This window comes from Rhipicephalus sanguineus, chromosome 1, assembly GCF_013339695.2.
Source record: "Rhipicephalus sanguineus isolate Rsan-2018 chromosome 1, BIME_Rsan_1.4, whole genome shotgun sequence".
Classification (NCBI taxonomy): domain Eukaryota; kingdom Metazoa; phylum Arthropoda; class Arachnida; order Ixodida; family Ixodidae; genus Rhipicephalus; species Rhipicephalus sanguineus.
The window spans coordinates 15,039,112-15,055,713 of record NC_051176.1 but is presented as its reverse complement, the minus strand read 5'-3'; the positions used below and the strand labels follow the sequence as shown (position 1 = coordinate 15,055,713).

At 49.3% G+C, this 16,602-nt stretch overlaps 1 protein-coding gene across 1 annotated transcript in view; it reads left to right on the top strand.

The window, feature by feature from the left end:
* The window catches only part of LOC119389531 (cysteine/serine-rich nuclear protein 3), a 382,433-nt gene that overhangs the window by 71,280 nt on the left and 294,551 nt on the right, over positions 1–16,602 (top strand). The window lies entirely within an intron of this gene.

Here is a 16,602-nt window from a genome sequence, read left to right as displayed (position 1 = left end):
ACTACCCATTGTTTGGGTTACTGCGGGAGCGGTGTAGCGATACGGAGAAGTTGGAGGGAATGGCTTACACCACAACGGTACGGGGAGGACAAAGCGGCAAAACCCCCCCATCGCATTTGCTACGGCTATGCTGGCGGAAAACATAGCAGCGTTCACCCTTTTTTGAGGCATTCCCAGGCAAGTTTCAAACAGCACTACTTTTCGCGCGCGGAATGACCTTTTCGCAAGCTTTCATGACCTGGTGAGATTTACACGCCTAGAGTGTACTCCAACTTACCTCCTTTTTGTGGTGTGTAAGTGCTGCCATCTATGGACACAAAAAGTTCAAATCTGAGTTGCTTTGGAGCTGGTGAGCCCTCTTAAGTTGCCCTGTGTGACAGGGGTAAAAGTCTGTAAAATGCACATAATCGTACACGAACCACGAGCGGCCATCCACGATTGCTTCAGCGGCAGACATTCACGAGCAACACCGGCGAAGAACCGCGTCGCCCCGCCGGTAAACCGAGTTGTGGCCGACGGCGTCGCTAGGCCTCTCCCAGGAGTACGGCACGGCTGTACGATGAACGACAGCTCGCAATCACAAAATGCTTGCTGCTGTACAGTTTTTGTCGCCGTTATTTTACACACACACTGCCGCTATCCGAGTCCGCTATCCGCGTTAAGCTACGGAGCGATGCACTTACAACGAACGAGACGGCTCGCAGTCGCGGTTCCTGTTGCTCGCAGTGCATCGGCGGTCGTATGTTGGTTCAATCTGTCTCGTATCGGCGCTCGCCTTCTCGCTAGACGTTTGACAGCGGTGGTTGCATGGCGCAAAAGAGACAATTTAAACTTATTCATTCCAGCAGCTTTTATTTTCTGTGAAACATATTCTTTGCTTCACCGGTGGCCGGTGCGAGCTCGTAGAACTCACCACGGCGACCGGTGTGGCGGTGCGAGTTCGCTACGCCACCGGCTTGGTACCGACGACGTAGCGAAGCCTTCTTACCGCTTAGAAGTTGCAGCCGGTGAAACATCGGTTCGGTGACACTCCGAGAAGCAAGCGTTGCCGGTGGTCGGGGCGAGCGCGTCGCCGGCGCAGCTCTCACACCGGCCGCCGGCCGGCTTGATGCCGACGACGTAGCGAAGCCTACTTCTTACTGCTTCAAAGTTTTAGCCGGTGAAACTTCAGAAACAACCCGCTGACGATCGCAACAGCTTACTTTTGTTACCGATGAAATTATTCTTCGCACTTCTTCGTAACTCGGCACGTTGAAGCGAGGTATCTGTGGCGTGTCGGAGGCTTGCACGCGTGTGCATGGGCATTGCCGCTTGACGGGAGAATAAACACGGGACAGCCAGCTCGATGTGTTCGCGGTCGGACGCTGGCGCGAGTTGAACTTGTCTCTGATCAGAACGGTTCAGTGGAGAAAATAGTCCTACACGTCTACACAAACCAACCGGCCGTTGCAAATCCTCGCTGCAAATCCTCGCTGCAAACAGATGCCCGTACACACACGCACATTCACACACGCACGCACATCACGACCAAAAATGGTTTCTAAAACTCCCATAGGGAGTTTCTAACCACGTGACACGCACGTCACAACCAAAAATACTTTTTAAACCTCCCATAGGGAGTTTCTAACCACGTGATCTAAAACTCCGTGCGGAGTTTAACAAGGTCATGTCGTTCATAAACTCCCTCATTAAGCAAGGGGCGTTTTACGACGACATGTGCCGACTTCACTCCGCTACCACGGAGTTAATGATTGGGGCAAGGGGGTTTTAGGGGCCCATATGCTGGAAAAGCTCCCATCTCGGCTAATTTTTGTTTACAGGGTAAAATCAGTGTTCTCAGCTCCTGAGAAACTATATGAAAGGCCTCTATCACTTCTCTAGTGGTCTGGGAACTATGTTTTGACAATATCTTTGCATTGGCAAAGACAGGTGTGCAGCCACACGTGTTGCAATGCGATGCCAGATGCGAAGCGTTAGGATTTTTTAGCGAATTTTTGTGCTCTCTTAAGCGCACATTGATGCATCGGCCGCTTTGGCCCACGTATGACCGCCCACATGTAAGTGGGATCTGATACACAATACCGCTCTTGCAGGGCACAAATGAGGAAACATGCTTAATTCCACAGTCACTTCTGTCATTGTCATTTCGCTCCATTTTCCTCCGAACCATTGGGCAAATTCTAGAAAGTTTCTCAGGAGCTGAGAACACTGATTTTACCCCATACCTGCGGCCGACATTGCTCAAGCCATGCGACATTTTATGTACGTACGGTAGTACTGCTACTGATTTGTACTCTTCTTGTTTTAACTTGTTTCTATTCAAAAGATCCGGACTTTTTACAAATTTTATTAGCTTTTCAGTGCACGTAGCTAGCACGTGTGTAGGGTACCCGGCAATTTCGAGCCTCTTAATCTGTGCTGTGAAGCTGTGCTCAATCCCGTGTGCACAAGACTTGGTTACAGCTGATCTTAAGGCCGAGTAAGCAATTCCATTTTTCACTACCTTTGAATGATTCGAGGAAAATGGGAGGACTGGTTTCTGAGATCGCGGAAGGTAGCGCCAACAAACATGATTAGTCTCAAATGATAGGTTCAAATCCAAGAACTGTAAATTGTTTTCCTTTATAAGTTCAAGGGTGAACTTCAGGCCCTTACCGTATTCTCTAAAAACTTTCAATATGTCCGTTGCCCTCCTGTTGTAGTTACTACACGGAAAAAACACCAGATAATCGTCGACATAACGAAACAACGTCCCTGCTAAATCCTTGAGGTGGCATTGGAGCTTTCTATTAACGCTGCTTAAGTATATGTCACTCAGAGCAGGAGCTACTCGGGAACCTATACAGACTCCACTTTTCTGTATTATCCCCTTCAGTCACGAATTATGATGCACTGTCTGCAAATGCGTCAAATTCGCGTGGCATAATTCGAAAGCACTCAGTATTACATTCCAAGAAAGAAAATGAAGTAATGTGTTGTTTTTTGTGAGTTTTAGTAATTAATGTTAATTAGCATGTAACTCATTATCTAATTATTCTGCCATCGGTCAGCTTCAATACTTGCAGAAAAAAAAATCAACTATTAGGCCCGAAATGCATGGACAGTTTGTTTTTTAGTTGTATCCGTTTCGAGCGGAGAAAAAAAAAATACTTTTGACGTTGGTCCTGGAAAGCGGCACGTCGAAGGATCGTCTAACGTGGTAATGTCTCCAGCAAAGTGATCCTCTGCAGCAATGCACAGCACAATGAAGTTAAATGACCGCTAGCTGTCCACTCAGGAAGCTTGCACGAATGTGCACTCTGAGTTTCAAGCAATTTGAAGAAACACGCGGCGTGTGATGCGCCTGCGAAGTTCGCGTACACAATTGTGTACACAGTGACTGAAGGGGATAAACACAGAATCCTTCCACTTCACAAAAGTATTGATCAGATAGAACGTTAACAATTCAAGGAAAGATTCCACTGACATACCACATCTTTGTGTGAAATTGAATTCATCATTGTGTTCAGTTACCGCTTCTCTGACACAGCGTAACAGTTCGGCTTGTTCAAGCGAATAGAATAGATCTTCTACGTCAATACTGATGGCTTTGTGATTACCTGGGTTATTGCTAGACAAAAACTGGACTATCTCCTCGGAATTCTTTATCAGGAACGGATCATTGAGGCTAAGTGGGGCGAGCATATTCTGTAGGCAAGAAGACACCTTGTACTGCCAAGTCCCTTTCTCAGAGATTATGGCCCTGAACGGTACTTCAGGCTTGTGTGTTTTTGCGCTGAAAAAAATTTCAAGGTGTAATGATTTAGCCTGCTTAACGCTTTCAGCAAGGCGTTGAGGCCAAGTCGCTCGAGCAAATTAAATGCTTGTTCTTTGACTTTCTTTAGCTGCACCTTCTGGGGAACAAAATTTTTTTTGTATTGCGGTATTTGCCCTTTCCAAAAACAATTGTTCAGGAGCTACTACAAAGAAGCCTTCCTTGTCAGAAATTGCCAAACTTAGCTGATTCTGTACAAGGTAGTTCGCCACACGTACAATGTCCTGTGACTTACGTGGATGAGTTTCCGTCCTGGAAAGTACGTCAATGCACTCAGACAAACAACCTGGGCGCAGTTCATCCGTAACACCACGTGAAACACCTCTGGACATTGAAACCTTCTCCGGCGGCGACAGGGTTGGCTCGCATGCGATCTTCGGGCCTCTCCGCAGCACCTCATTCACTTCCTCGGGGAGTTTTGTCTGGCCTAGAACCAACACTTTTCCACTGACCTGTGCTCTCTGGTCTTTCTTTGGAAGCTGTAGGAGCACTCGAGCCCAAAGGAACTCAGTTGCTTGCTCCGCGGTCTTCATCCAGTCCCTGTAATGCCGTTGCTGACAATTGGAAGAGCGACCGAATCCACACAACACTCGTAGCTTGTCCTTGAAGAAACGCACTTGTCGCCACAATTCGGAGTTCAAAACACGGCAGGCCTTGCGTGCATGTCCAGGTGATGGCTGTAACGCTCCAAACAGTGCGCCAAGGTCAGGTGGGCACCTCCCTTGTCTACGATGCCACGCAACCGTCCTTGCTCTACACACCGTTAGTGCTATCAGAGAAGCAAGGTTACCTTCATCGGAAAGGTTAAGATTACTACATTGGACAGAGCCCTGTGTTCAAGAAATATATTGCAACAGTATTGAAAGCTGGGCTAGTTGGTACCAACTAGCCCAACTAGCCCAACTTTCAATACTGGTACAGGAACCTGCTTCGCGGGCTGTTTCGTCGGTTCCCGACAGGTGGCGCGGCGCGTTCTTCGCTTTACTGCGCATGCGCTCCTCTAGATGCCATCGCACCGCCGCGTTGGAGCCGGCTTGTCTGTAGCGGAGACCGATTCGCGCCTGGCGTAGCGTCGCCGGCTCGGCGTGACGAAACGCAACGTGCTCGCAGGCGCTCGCGTCGGACGTCGTAGTATAACAGAGCCTTTAACGTAGTGGGCGACGTCGGCAGCAAGGCGTGGCCAGTAGTATTTTTCCTGTATTCTGGCGAGCGTGCGGGAAACACCGAGGTGTCCAGCCGTTGGGTCGTCCGTCGTGTAGAGCCTGGAGGACTTCTGGTCGCAATGATGAGGGCACGACAAGAAGGTAGTCGGTTCGAAGTGGCGTGAAGTTCTTCTTCAGGAGAACGCCGTTCCGTAAGAAAAACGACGACAGTCCTCGCTTGAACACCTTCGGAACAACGGTGGTCTTGCACTTGAGGTACCCCATAAGGCCCCCCAGTTCCGAGTCGGCTCGTTGCCTTTCGGCAAAGTCGTCGGCACTTATAGTTCCGAGGAAGCAGTCATCATCGTCGTCTTGCGGCGGCGCGTCGACGGGGGCACGAGACAGGCAGTCAGCGTCAAAGTGTTTTCGTCCGGACTTGTACACGACGGTAATGTCGAATCCTTGAAGCCTCAGACTCCATCGGGTGAGACGACCTGAAGGGTCCTTCAAGTTAGCTAGCCAACATAAGGCGTGATGGTCACTGACAACTTTGAAGGGCCTGTCATTAGAGGTAGGGGCGAAACTTTGACGCAGCCCATAGGATGGCAAGGCATTCCTTTTCTATTGTGGAATAGTTGGCTTCTGCCTTGGATAGTGACCGGCTAGCATAACTGATAACCCTTTCAAGCCCGTCAGTCTTTTGCACAAGGACGGCACCGAGTCCCGCGCTGCTTCCGTCGGTGTTTATTTCCGTATCGGCGCATCGTCGAAATGCGCAAGTATGGGGAGCGTCTGCAGGCGTCGTTTAAGTTCTTAAAATGCTTGCGCTTGCGCCGTTTCCCACCTGAATTCCACGTTAGTCTTCGTGAGAAGCGTCAGTGCTTCGGCGATCCGCGAAAAGTTTTTGGCGAAGCGTCTGTAATAGGCGCATAAGCCGAGAAATCGGCGCACGGCCCTGTCGGTGGGTGGCGCGAAGTTGGCGATGGCAGCTGTTTTCCGCGGGTCTGGGCGCACTACAGACTTGCTGATCACATGACCCAAAAACAAGAACTCGTCGTACGCAAATCGGCACTTTGCTGGCTTCAGAGTCAGTCCAGAGGTCTTGATTGCTTGAACAGCGCCTCCTCTATTTTTCTGTGCCTGGGCGAAGGAGCGGAGCGCAATGGGAAACGACCGTCGGCGTTAGTGCGGCTTTTAGCCGCAGGGCGCCGCCACCGTAGTAGACCAGCCGTCGCGTCGTCGCTCGCGGAAACGAATGCCGTAGCTGCATTCGAAGCTGCTATATGGTTCAGTTTTCGGCTGTATTCGCGTTGTTCAAGGTATAATGAAAACTTGTAAACTGGAATCATGAAGCACTTGTCGTTCTGGACAACCAGCCCATTTCGAAGGCATGTGTCTTTCGCGGCTATTTGATCGAGACGCTCGCGCGTCTGCTAGCCCGATTCCAGAGAGCGCATGCCAGTGATGCGCGGGAAATTGTTTTGTCCCTGTTACGTTCGCTTGACTGAGAGTCGGTTATTCACTGTCTGAAAGTCGATTTTTGAAAGCAGCATTTGCCAGGAGCTAATACTAAAAGCTTGGGCGCTTAAAGTTCCCCGATGCGTGCTACCGTCTACTGGTGTAGCACACTATACGCAAGCCATGAGTTCATGCGCTAAAGAGCATGAAATGTCACTAAGCCGCTTCCAGTCACAATATACATAATGATTGTCGGTTGTTTCGCCGGTAGCGCATTTAGTGTCCATGGGCTCCGATTCTTCAGCTTCGGAACCTAATGTCAGCGCTGCATGCACATGACGGCGATCGTGAGGCAGCGTTGCTACTGGTACTACATGCATTCGTTGACTGTTCGGGCGCAACACGGTCACGTTTAGGGATACTTGCCATGCTTGATTCAGTTGTTACCTTGGGCTGCAAACGTGAAGGGTAGTCTGCAAAGAGTGATGCTACTGCATCCTTCGTAAGCCGCCGCTTCTTATACTCTATGAAATATTCACGTCGTAAACGACGGCTGCATATTCTAGTGTAGTTTGAAGATGTGTTAGGAGACCAATTATCCCACCTAATTACTGCAAGCCACCTCTACCAAACACCAGCGGCAGCTGGAATTTCATGGAACGACAGCCGAACAGTGTATTAAGGCGAAAGCCTTAGATGCCTCATCAAACGCGAAAATTGACCGTCGGCGGCGTCAGCCCGAGTGATACAAAAAATAATTACATGATGACGTCATCATATGACGTCACAGATAAGATTTTGTGACATCATCGTGACGTCACATAACGTGACGTCGTCATATTACATCGTCGCTGGGTCAAAAATGGGCTGATCACGCAGGCAGTGCATGCCTCCGCTGTTGTGCAGAAAGCTTGAACTGCCTCCGATCCTTGAGACCAAGAAAACCACGTTAGGGCGCAGAAATATCTCGGAGGGAGGCAGGGAATGTTCAATACATTGACTAGAAGAAAAAGAAGATGGCTTTCGCCTTTCAGTCGTCTTAGATGAATGCATAAGGGACCCTGTGAGATTTTTGTTTCTTTATCAATAAAGGGAAATAAAAAAAAGACAGTCGTAATTTCTTTCAGGTTCATTTGCAGAGTGGAACACAACAGTATGACATAGATAGTCATTGGGGCGGTTGCAATAGCCTGAAATAGAAAATAAAACGCGAATACTGTCAAACTCGAGTGCAAGTATCGAACCGGCAGCACGACCTGACAGTCGGCAGACGGACTACTTACAGTGGGGATGGAAAGACGCGCGAACATGCGGCATCTGCATTCTTTGATGTTTCGCATCTATTTTCAAGTGGTTATAGCCTGGATGATTGATGAGAACACGACGTCATCGACGACACAATAAAAGACCATCTAGTATCTTTTTATTGCCACTACGGTTAGAGCGTGATGAAAACAGCGCGCCGCTATGTTCGCGTTTCTTTCCATCCCCTTGTACCTGTGAAAGCCTGCAAGAAGCACAAATGCAATTAAACTCGGATGCATACACGAATTCGTGAGCTTCGTGATACGCGCGGCCGTTCAGCGCCAGCTTCGCGTAGTCTACTTGCACAGCGCCACCACGCGGCAGCGGTGAGCGGACGCGGAGCGCGCGCTCGACATCCCGAGGAGAGCGTTCGCCCAGGCACTGAAAAATAGAGGAGGCACTGGCTTGAAGTACTGCCTCAAGCCGCCGGAGGCGCTCGTCGGAGGTCGAGGAAAACACGACGACGTCGTGCAAGTACACAAGGCACGTCTGCAACTTCAATCCGGCCAGCACGGTGTCCATGACGCGCTGGAACGTCGCAGGTGCTGAGCAAAGACCGAAAGGCATGACCTTGAACTCAAAGAGGCCGTCGGGTGTTATAAAAGCGGTCTTTTCTCGGTCTCTTTCATCTACTTCGATCTGCCAATAGCCGGTCTTGAGGTCCATCGACGAAAAGTACGTCGCGTTATGAAGTCGATCCAGGGTGTCGTCTATCCGTGGGAGGGGTACACGTCCTTCTTCGTGATTTTATTCAGGCGCCGATAATCAACGCAGAAGCGCAGTGTCCCGTCCTTCACTAACACCACGAGTGACGCCCACGGACTCTCTGAAGGCTGGATGATGTCGTCGTGTAGTATTTCGTCGACTTGTTTCTTTATGGCCTTACATTATCGCGTCGAAACTGTACAGGCTCTGACGAAGTGGCCTGGTACTTTCTTCTGTTATGATGTGATGTCTTGCGACCGGTGTCTGTCGAAGTCTGGACGACGATGAAAAGCAGTCCTTGTATTGCAGGAGCAAGGTTTTGAACTGGTCCTGCTTGACCTTCGGTAGGCTCGGATTGACATCGAAAACTGGTTCGGGACCTCGATTCGTCGAAGCAGGTTCGGCAGCATCGAAGAGGGCGAAGGCATTGCTGGCGGCCGCACATTCGTCGATGTAGGCGAGCGTCGTACCAATGTTGAGGTGCTTATATTCCTGGCTGTAGTTTGTCAGCACTACCTTTGCTTTACCGTCACGCAGCTCGGCTATACCTCTTGCGACACAAATTCGACGGTTCAGGAGTAGGTGCTGATCGCCCTCGATGACGCCTTCAAAATTCGCAGGTTTTTCGGTGCCGACGGAAAGAATGACGCTGGAGCGCGGCGGAACGTTCACCTGCTCTTCTATCACATTCAATGCATGGTTCCCTGGCGTCGCGTGGGGCGGGAGCGCTTTTTCTGAGGTTAGTGTTATCGACTCAGACCTCGGGTCGATGACAGCGCCGTGGTCACTTAAGAAGTCCATTCCAAGTATCACATTCCTGGAGCAGTTTTGTAGGATTACAAAGCTCGCAGGATAAGTCCGGTTATAGATGGTGACTCTCGCCGTGCAGACACCAATCGGCGTTATCAGGTGGCCTACAGCTGTCCGGATTTCCGGTCCACTCCAAGCGGTCTTTACTTTCTTCAGCTTGGCGGCGAATGTCCCACTGATGACGGAATAGTCGGCCCCAGTGTCAACGAGCGCGTTGACGTTGTGGCCCTCGATGAGAACGTCGAGGTCGCTAGTTCGTCGTCTGGCGTTGCAGTTAGGTCGTGGCGTTGGGTCACGGCTACGTCGGTTTGTTCCACTGCTTTCCCGTTGCGCCGTCAGGCCTTCTTCGGTCCGCGAGGTTTCGTCGGCAGGGCTTCGTCTGCCTCGCGTCGTGTTCTGCAGGTCTCGTCGCGTTGTCGTCGGCGGCCGCCGCGGAGGATCTTCGGCATTTCGTCGTGCAGCAACCGCACCTCCATCGGTTGCTGCCCTCAGTTTCCCGGATACGGGCTAGGCGACCGGTCCCGGTTCGGGCCAGTGTACTGCCGGTGGTGCGGTGACATGTAGCGGCCGGGCGACGGCGAGCGGGAAGGTCGTCGTTCTTGCCACTGTGTTCCGGTGAGGTAGTCGTCGATGTGTCGCGAGGCCGTTTGCCTGGCTGTGGGCGCGGCGCGTTGACAGTGAATCCGCCTAGCCCCATCTGTCGGTATTTGCAGTAGCGGTACGTGTAGCCGGCCTCCCCACAGTGGTAGCAGAGTGGATGGTTGTCAGGGGCACGCCAAACGTCGGTCTTTCGGGGGGCGCACTGTTGTCGGGTCGGCGGGCGGTATGGCGTCGGTGGTGGTGGCGGCGGAACTGCTGCGGCGGCGCGGCTTCTTGATGTGGTCGAGGAGGGGGGGGGGGGGGCGTTGCGTCGGGCTGCAACAGCATAGTTCATGGCTTCCGGCTGAGCCTGCGGTGCTTCGGGAATTCCAAGCGATTGCCGGATTTCCTCGCGGACAACGTCGGCGATTGAATTCACTTGATGCTGCGGCGAAGGCAACAGTTTGTGCAGCTCCTTCCGCACAATCGCTCTGATGGTTTCGCGCAAATCGTCGGTGGCCAGCGAGTGCACTTCGGAATAGGTTGCAGACAGCGGAGAGCGGTTGTATTGTTTCGTCCGCATGTCAAGTGTCTTCGATAGTTGTGGCCTCGGTGAGGAATTCGGTGACTGTTTTCGGTGGGTTCCGCACAAATCCTGCAAAGAGGTCTTGTTTCACTCCTCGCATAAGGAAGCGGACCTTTTTTTCCTCAGGCATGGCAGCGTCGGCCAGGCGGAAAAGTCGCGTCATCTCTTCCGTGTAAATGGTGACGCTCTCATTCTGTAGCTGCGCTCTTGTCTCCAGCAAAGCAGCGGCCTTTTCCTTGCGGACGATGCTCGCAAAGGTATTAAAGGGACACTAAAGGCAAATATTAAGTCGACGTTGCTTGTTGAAATAGCGGTCCAGAAACCTCGTAGCGCTGCTTTTGTGCCAAGGAAGTGCTTATTTTGAAATAAAATCACGTTTTTAGTGGTCCGCATCGCGTTAGCGCGCTTCAAATCTCCCGCCTGAAAATACGACTCTCATACGTCACTGTTGCCATGCCCAACGTTGCCCGCTTTTACTGCGCGGCCGCCGACACTAATAGCAGCCGAGCGGAAGTAGCGGGACCCACAGTAGCAACATTGGCGCTGCGGCAAAGACTTGCTCGGATGGGCACATTCAAAGCCGTCACCAAGTTGCGGTTGGTCTCGTAATCCTCAGTACGAAAGTGCAGCGAGCACACGCGCAGAGGTTTTGACTGTTTAGCACACTGGCGCATTGGCATGACACTAAGCCACTTCGAGCGTAAGGGTTCATTCCGCGGCACCCAGTGAAAAGACACACCTGTTTCCTTGCTGCAGCACTGGCGTTGTGCACCATTTGGGCATCCGGCAATATCACACGCATGCGGCATTTTGTCGAACTTTCTGTCAGAGCGACCTTCACGAGCGTGCAAAACACGCACGGCAGTACGCGATCCCGAAACTACCACTGAGACGGGCGAGGCACAGCTCGGCGAAAACGGAACCTCTGAACCACGCGCGCCGTTCCCCATGGCAACGCCACGGAGGTTTTGTTTTCCATGAATCAAGCGGAAACGAACAAACAGCATTTTATTACGTATTTTGATGCTCGTAATGTTCTTTTTTTACTGCTGCTAGTTTGATTACTAGTGATTTATTGTAGGCCGACTTCCCTACGTCATCGGGATCACTTCGAAAATGTCCCACTCGTGGTGCTCGTCATGTGATACATTTAGCTTAATTTCTCGGTAAGTAGGGCACTGCTGTTGATAATATTGCCGTTTTAGAAGTTGTCATACATTGGGCTTTCACTCTAACATAAATTGTTATTTGCCTTTAGTGTCCCTTTAAGGAACGTCGTCCGAAAGAGGTCCCAGGTTTGAAGGCTCGATTCATGGTTCTCGAACGACGTCTTCGCGGCGTCTTTTAGATAGAAGTATACACGTGGCACAGCTTCTCTTCAGAGTCCCAATGGTTGAAGGTGGCGACTCGCTCGTACGTCTCCAGCCAGCTCTCCGGGTATTCAAACGACGATCCACGGAAAGTCGGTGGCTCCTTTGGCTTTTGCATCACGACCGTTGTAGGCGGCAGGGGGGCTGTCATCGTCTCGGCGGTCGATGTGACGGTCTTGGGCTGCCTGGTGTTTTCGGGAAGGAGCCCGTACTCAGGGTGTAGTCAATTCTGCCGACGGCTGGTTCAACGATCCGGGTTGTCTTCAGCGTCGTCTTCTCCGCGGCTTGGGCTTGGGTCAGCGCCCCGCGGTGGCGTCCGGATCATGAAGCAGCACCTCTACCAGATGTCACGTGGTCGTGACGTCGACGAAGGCAGCAGTCAGCACGTCCGAGATGAATCTCTTTATTTGGCCGAACTTGCGGCCGGGAAACTGAAAGTCAAACTACAGTAATACACTGATAGCGGCGAACCACGGCCGCTGGATAAAAAGCGCACGGGTACGGCCTGCCGCGTGCTCCGAAACCGGCGTGACGGGCCTAGTTTCCCGGACCACCGCCGCGGCGCCACCGAGCGGGGACGGGTTTCGCGGACGCCCGCGAGATCACATGCGCGGCGCGCTTGCGGCAGTTATGCTTGAGCGCGTGCGTCTTCATGTGACGCCCGAAATCTTCTAAAATTTATCTAGCGTGTACACATCAGTTAATCACCGATATTTCTTGTAGATTCTTGCAGCGCTTGGGAATTTTTGTTCTTGCCTTGCCAAAGATACAACTTCGCGATCCCATCGCGTTTTTTGCGGAAGTAATCGCGTGGGCATATTTTTCTGGTATCCTAGAAGACTACAACTAACCAACCTAGAGGAGCTGCACCAAAACAAAGAATGCATCGAAATTCTTTATTTTGGCTCAGGGTATGTAGCTTCAGATTTAATCATTTCATTTCAAAAAAGGGATCTCAGAAACTGCAGCGGCCACTGTTTATTTGACACAAAATAAGATAAACTTCTTCCTTTATCCAAGCATGTTTATAGTATACATACGGTACGGTATGGCATGCAACTGCCATGAAATAATGCTTGTCATATGTGTGACCATCTCATAGAAGGAGACTCGAGTAACTTTGAAATTTCAGTGACTACATCTTCAATACTGACAATTAATTGGGCGAGCTGTTACAGATTAATTAATATGAAAACGGTCAGACGGAAAGGGTGATGAAAAGGCTGAAAAACACACGAACACAACTGCTTGCATTCCTGCGCTTTTCAGTATTTATGTCTCTTCCCGTTACGCCGTTTTCATGATCGTGTAATGAATTCAACAGTGAACATAAAATCTGGACAAAATGTGAGAAGTTATTTTATTTATTATGAATTCAGGGCTCATCCCTGCTAGCTGCAAACGACGGCTTGTTGCAAACGTTGTTGAAATCCGGCGGCCGTGACACCACCTTCCCGTTTTCTCTTATCTCTCATTTTTTTTTTTTAGTTCCCACCTTTCAGCCCGCGGCACCTTTGTCATCGGTTCCGGTTGTTTACGAACGCTGTTGCGTTGCGGTGGCGTGCGTTGCCCGGCAATGCCATGTGGTACTGATGTTGGTTGCCGTGAAAAGCACGTCTATCCCTTTTATTCAGAGAGTTGGGTTGTCTGTGGTCATTAGCGGTACGGGGCACAGACTCGATCTTACCTCAGCAAAACATGCAGAGACAAAAAAAGTGCAGAAAAGCGGCTGGTGGGCGACGACAAGATTTCATTTCAAACAAATATACGTGGCAGCCAACACACACATTGCGAGCGACTCACAGGGACGAATTAAGTAAAAAAAAAGGGGGGGGGGAAGGGGTAAACGTTTCTTATACTTGTCTCTGTTTTCTTCTTAATTTTTATTATTGTTTTGTTATGCCTCCAGCTTGTGAGCCCAAATTTTGGCTTCCCATGTCTACTTCCAGTCTGTGCAGACCATAAAACCTTTCGTTTTGCTCCTTTGACGTTAGCCGCTGTACAGGCACTGGCGAATCTTCGTTGCGCACCAACGTGATTGTCTTCTGGCAGTCTCCCTTATGCGGTTCTGTCATCTAGTACTGTTTATTTTTCTATTAATATTTTCTACAAAGGCATCCGTGCTCGCTCCAACAAAGGTACGTACTTGACTGTCCTGCAGCAGCCGTGGGTTTGCGTGCTACTATAGTATACTTGTTTAAATATAAAAATATAAATATAAAATATATTGTCACGCATGTATATATATATATAATATATATATATATATATATAATATATATATATATATATATATATATATATATATATCTATATATATATATATAGATATATATATAGCTTCAGTTGATCCCCGCCATTTCGTGGTTTTGTATCTTGAGTTAAAAAAAAAACTTCAGTCGTAGCTTGATTCTTCGAGATATTAGTCACTCAAGTCATCGGCCTTACATATACATCAATTTGATGACATTGCCCTGCTAAGAACTGTCAGAATATTTGCAAGCACTCTCTAATGAATATATAATTCAGCAGCCTTTTCAACAAAGTTACGAGGAGTGCGTCACTATATTCGTAGAATCCGCCAGTATCAAGCATCCGAAGCTGAATTACTTTTCGGCACAGTATCATGTATCAGACATCATGAAAAAGATTCAACGTATGTTTTTACATGCACTTCCTGTGTATAAAGAACATGAACATGTATTGTCAGATGTTTCAAATAAATACTTGTCAAGCATTTTCAGAAAGGTGCTGAAGAAATGTCACGGAAATGAATATGTTAAAATAACAAACGATGCATTCATTACACGCACATAAATATAACAACCACTTTTTCACACATTCAGCGCCATATAATTGCGGAATATTTTTTCAGACACAAAGCAAAAAGCTAGTCCTGGAAAAAAGAAATGCCAGGAACCAGATTACGCGAACGGACTCAACTGTATGCATGGTATGTCTTGACTGTGATAGATGAGATGGGAAAAAAAACGCTTAGAACAGCTGAGTGAGACCGCTGTTGGGACCACCACCAACTAATTTGCTGCGGCTGCTGCTCCAACGGAGCCGCCGGCACCCGCTTCCCCTTCCCCGCCCAGTCGCGCCGCAGCGGCCGCAACTGCAACTAGGGCCGACACGCGCTCTCCCATAGAAAGCCGCCCGACGCGGCAGGCCGTACCGTGCGCTTTTTTATCCAGCGGCCGTGGGCGAACAGAGCGTCGACCGTCGATCAACTGACAAGCGGTCAAGCGCGTCGGCTTTTATACAGGCGCTATCGAACTTTCCAGTGATATCGCTGGTGGTGGCGTTATCTCTCGACAAAGCTGGAATATTCGCGTGCGGCGCGCAATCTTAACAAAACGCTCTACTACAGTCGCGAAGATTCTCGAACGCTGCTTCGCGGACAGCGTCGAGCGTTGATGACCGTCCTTGCTGGTCAAACCCGAATACATCAAAATAAAACAAGTGGGCGTGGCAATATATTAAGCGTTAAAGTACCCCTGACAGCAAAAGTTTCTGTTGGTGACTTTTTTACTGTAATTTGTAGCTTTGGGTCTGGTAATCCCCAAGTTAAATCGTAAATGCTCTAGCATATCGTATAACTAATTGTAGCGTAGTTAATTGTGACCATTTTAGCGTCACTTCAAAACGCCCGCCTAAAAACCACAAGAAACTAGCGACCCATGCGAGGAGCGTCAAAGACCACGTGCACTCAAGCTGTGGTGACGTAGAAAGCGCGGTTTTCAAATCGGAGCCCCGCGCGCGGTAGAGATTGAAAGTATGTGGGTGCCTCGGTATGGGTTAAACCTGTTAAGCGCGTGACCCCTCACGAAAACTACCTCGAGAGCAGCCCGACAACAGAGCGAGAGGGGTGCGGAACAATAGGCCTCGCCGGTTGCCAGTCGTCATATGTGCACGTGCGCCCCGCAAACCTTCTGTGACGTCCACAATACTCGCTTTACTCGTGGAACGTCACGTGGGGCCTCTATCTACGTCATACCAGGATGTCGCAAGGTGCAGCCAACTCAAGTGAGCACTCATGCTTACTTTAAAACCAAATTAAGATATCTTAAAGGCAACGTTCGTCGCTAATAATCGGTCAGATGTGCCCCCGTATACAGGAAAGTCAAACAACACAAACATCTCGAGGTTTCAATTTTGGTGTCAGGGGTCCTTTAAGAAGAGAGGTGTTTGCGATGATCACAGTGCAGTGCAGCCAACTGTCTCTAGAACTGTACAAATGCTTATGAATGCTATACAAATATATATATATATATATATATATATATATATATATATATATATATATATAATATTTCGGGCATTTATTAAACGTGTCAATCCAGTCAAGCATTCCCAAAATAATTTCATTAAATTAAATTATTTTGGGAACGATTATTGAAAAATAACTCGGGATGTAAAGGTTTAAATATATGTGAGGTCAAAGTAATTAACATGAGTTGACTCACTGGATTGAGAAGCTCAGGCACGGCAATGCTATATTTTATTTTCACTGCCACTTGCCTAATCAAGTAGGCAAAATACTTGCGTCTTTGCAATTGCAGCAGACTTGTGATGCACAACTAAAAGAATGAAAGTTGAGTAGCAAACTAAACAGGCCAAAGTGAACCATTACTGATTCACGAGAAGGTAGCTTCGCACTCAGGTGCCTGTCGAACAGGGTGGTGACCCGTGGATTCAGGAGGCGCTGTCTCAGTGAATTTCATTCAGCAGTACGAAGACACCTGTTTTCTTCTGTTGTGCTGATACCCCATCAACCAAACATTCGCGGTTAAAGCATTATTCGGAAAACTGCAGAGTATAATTTCCCCG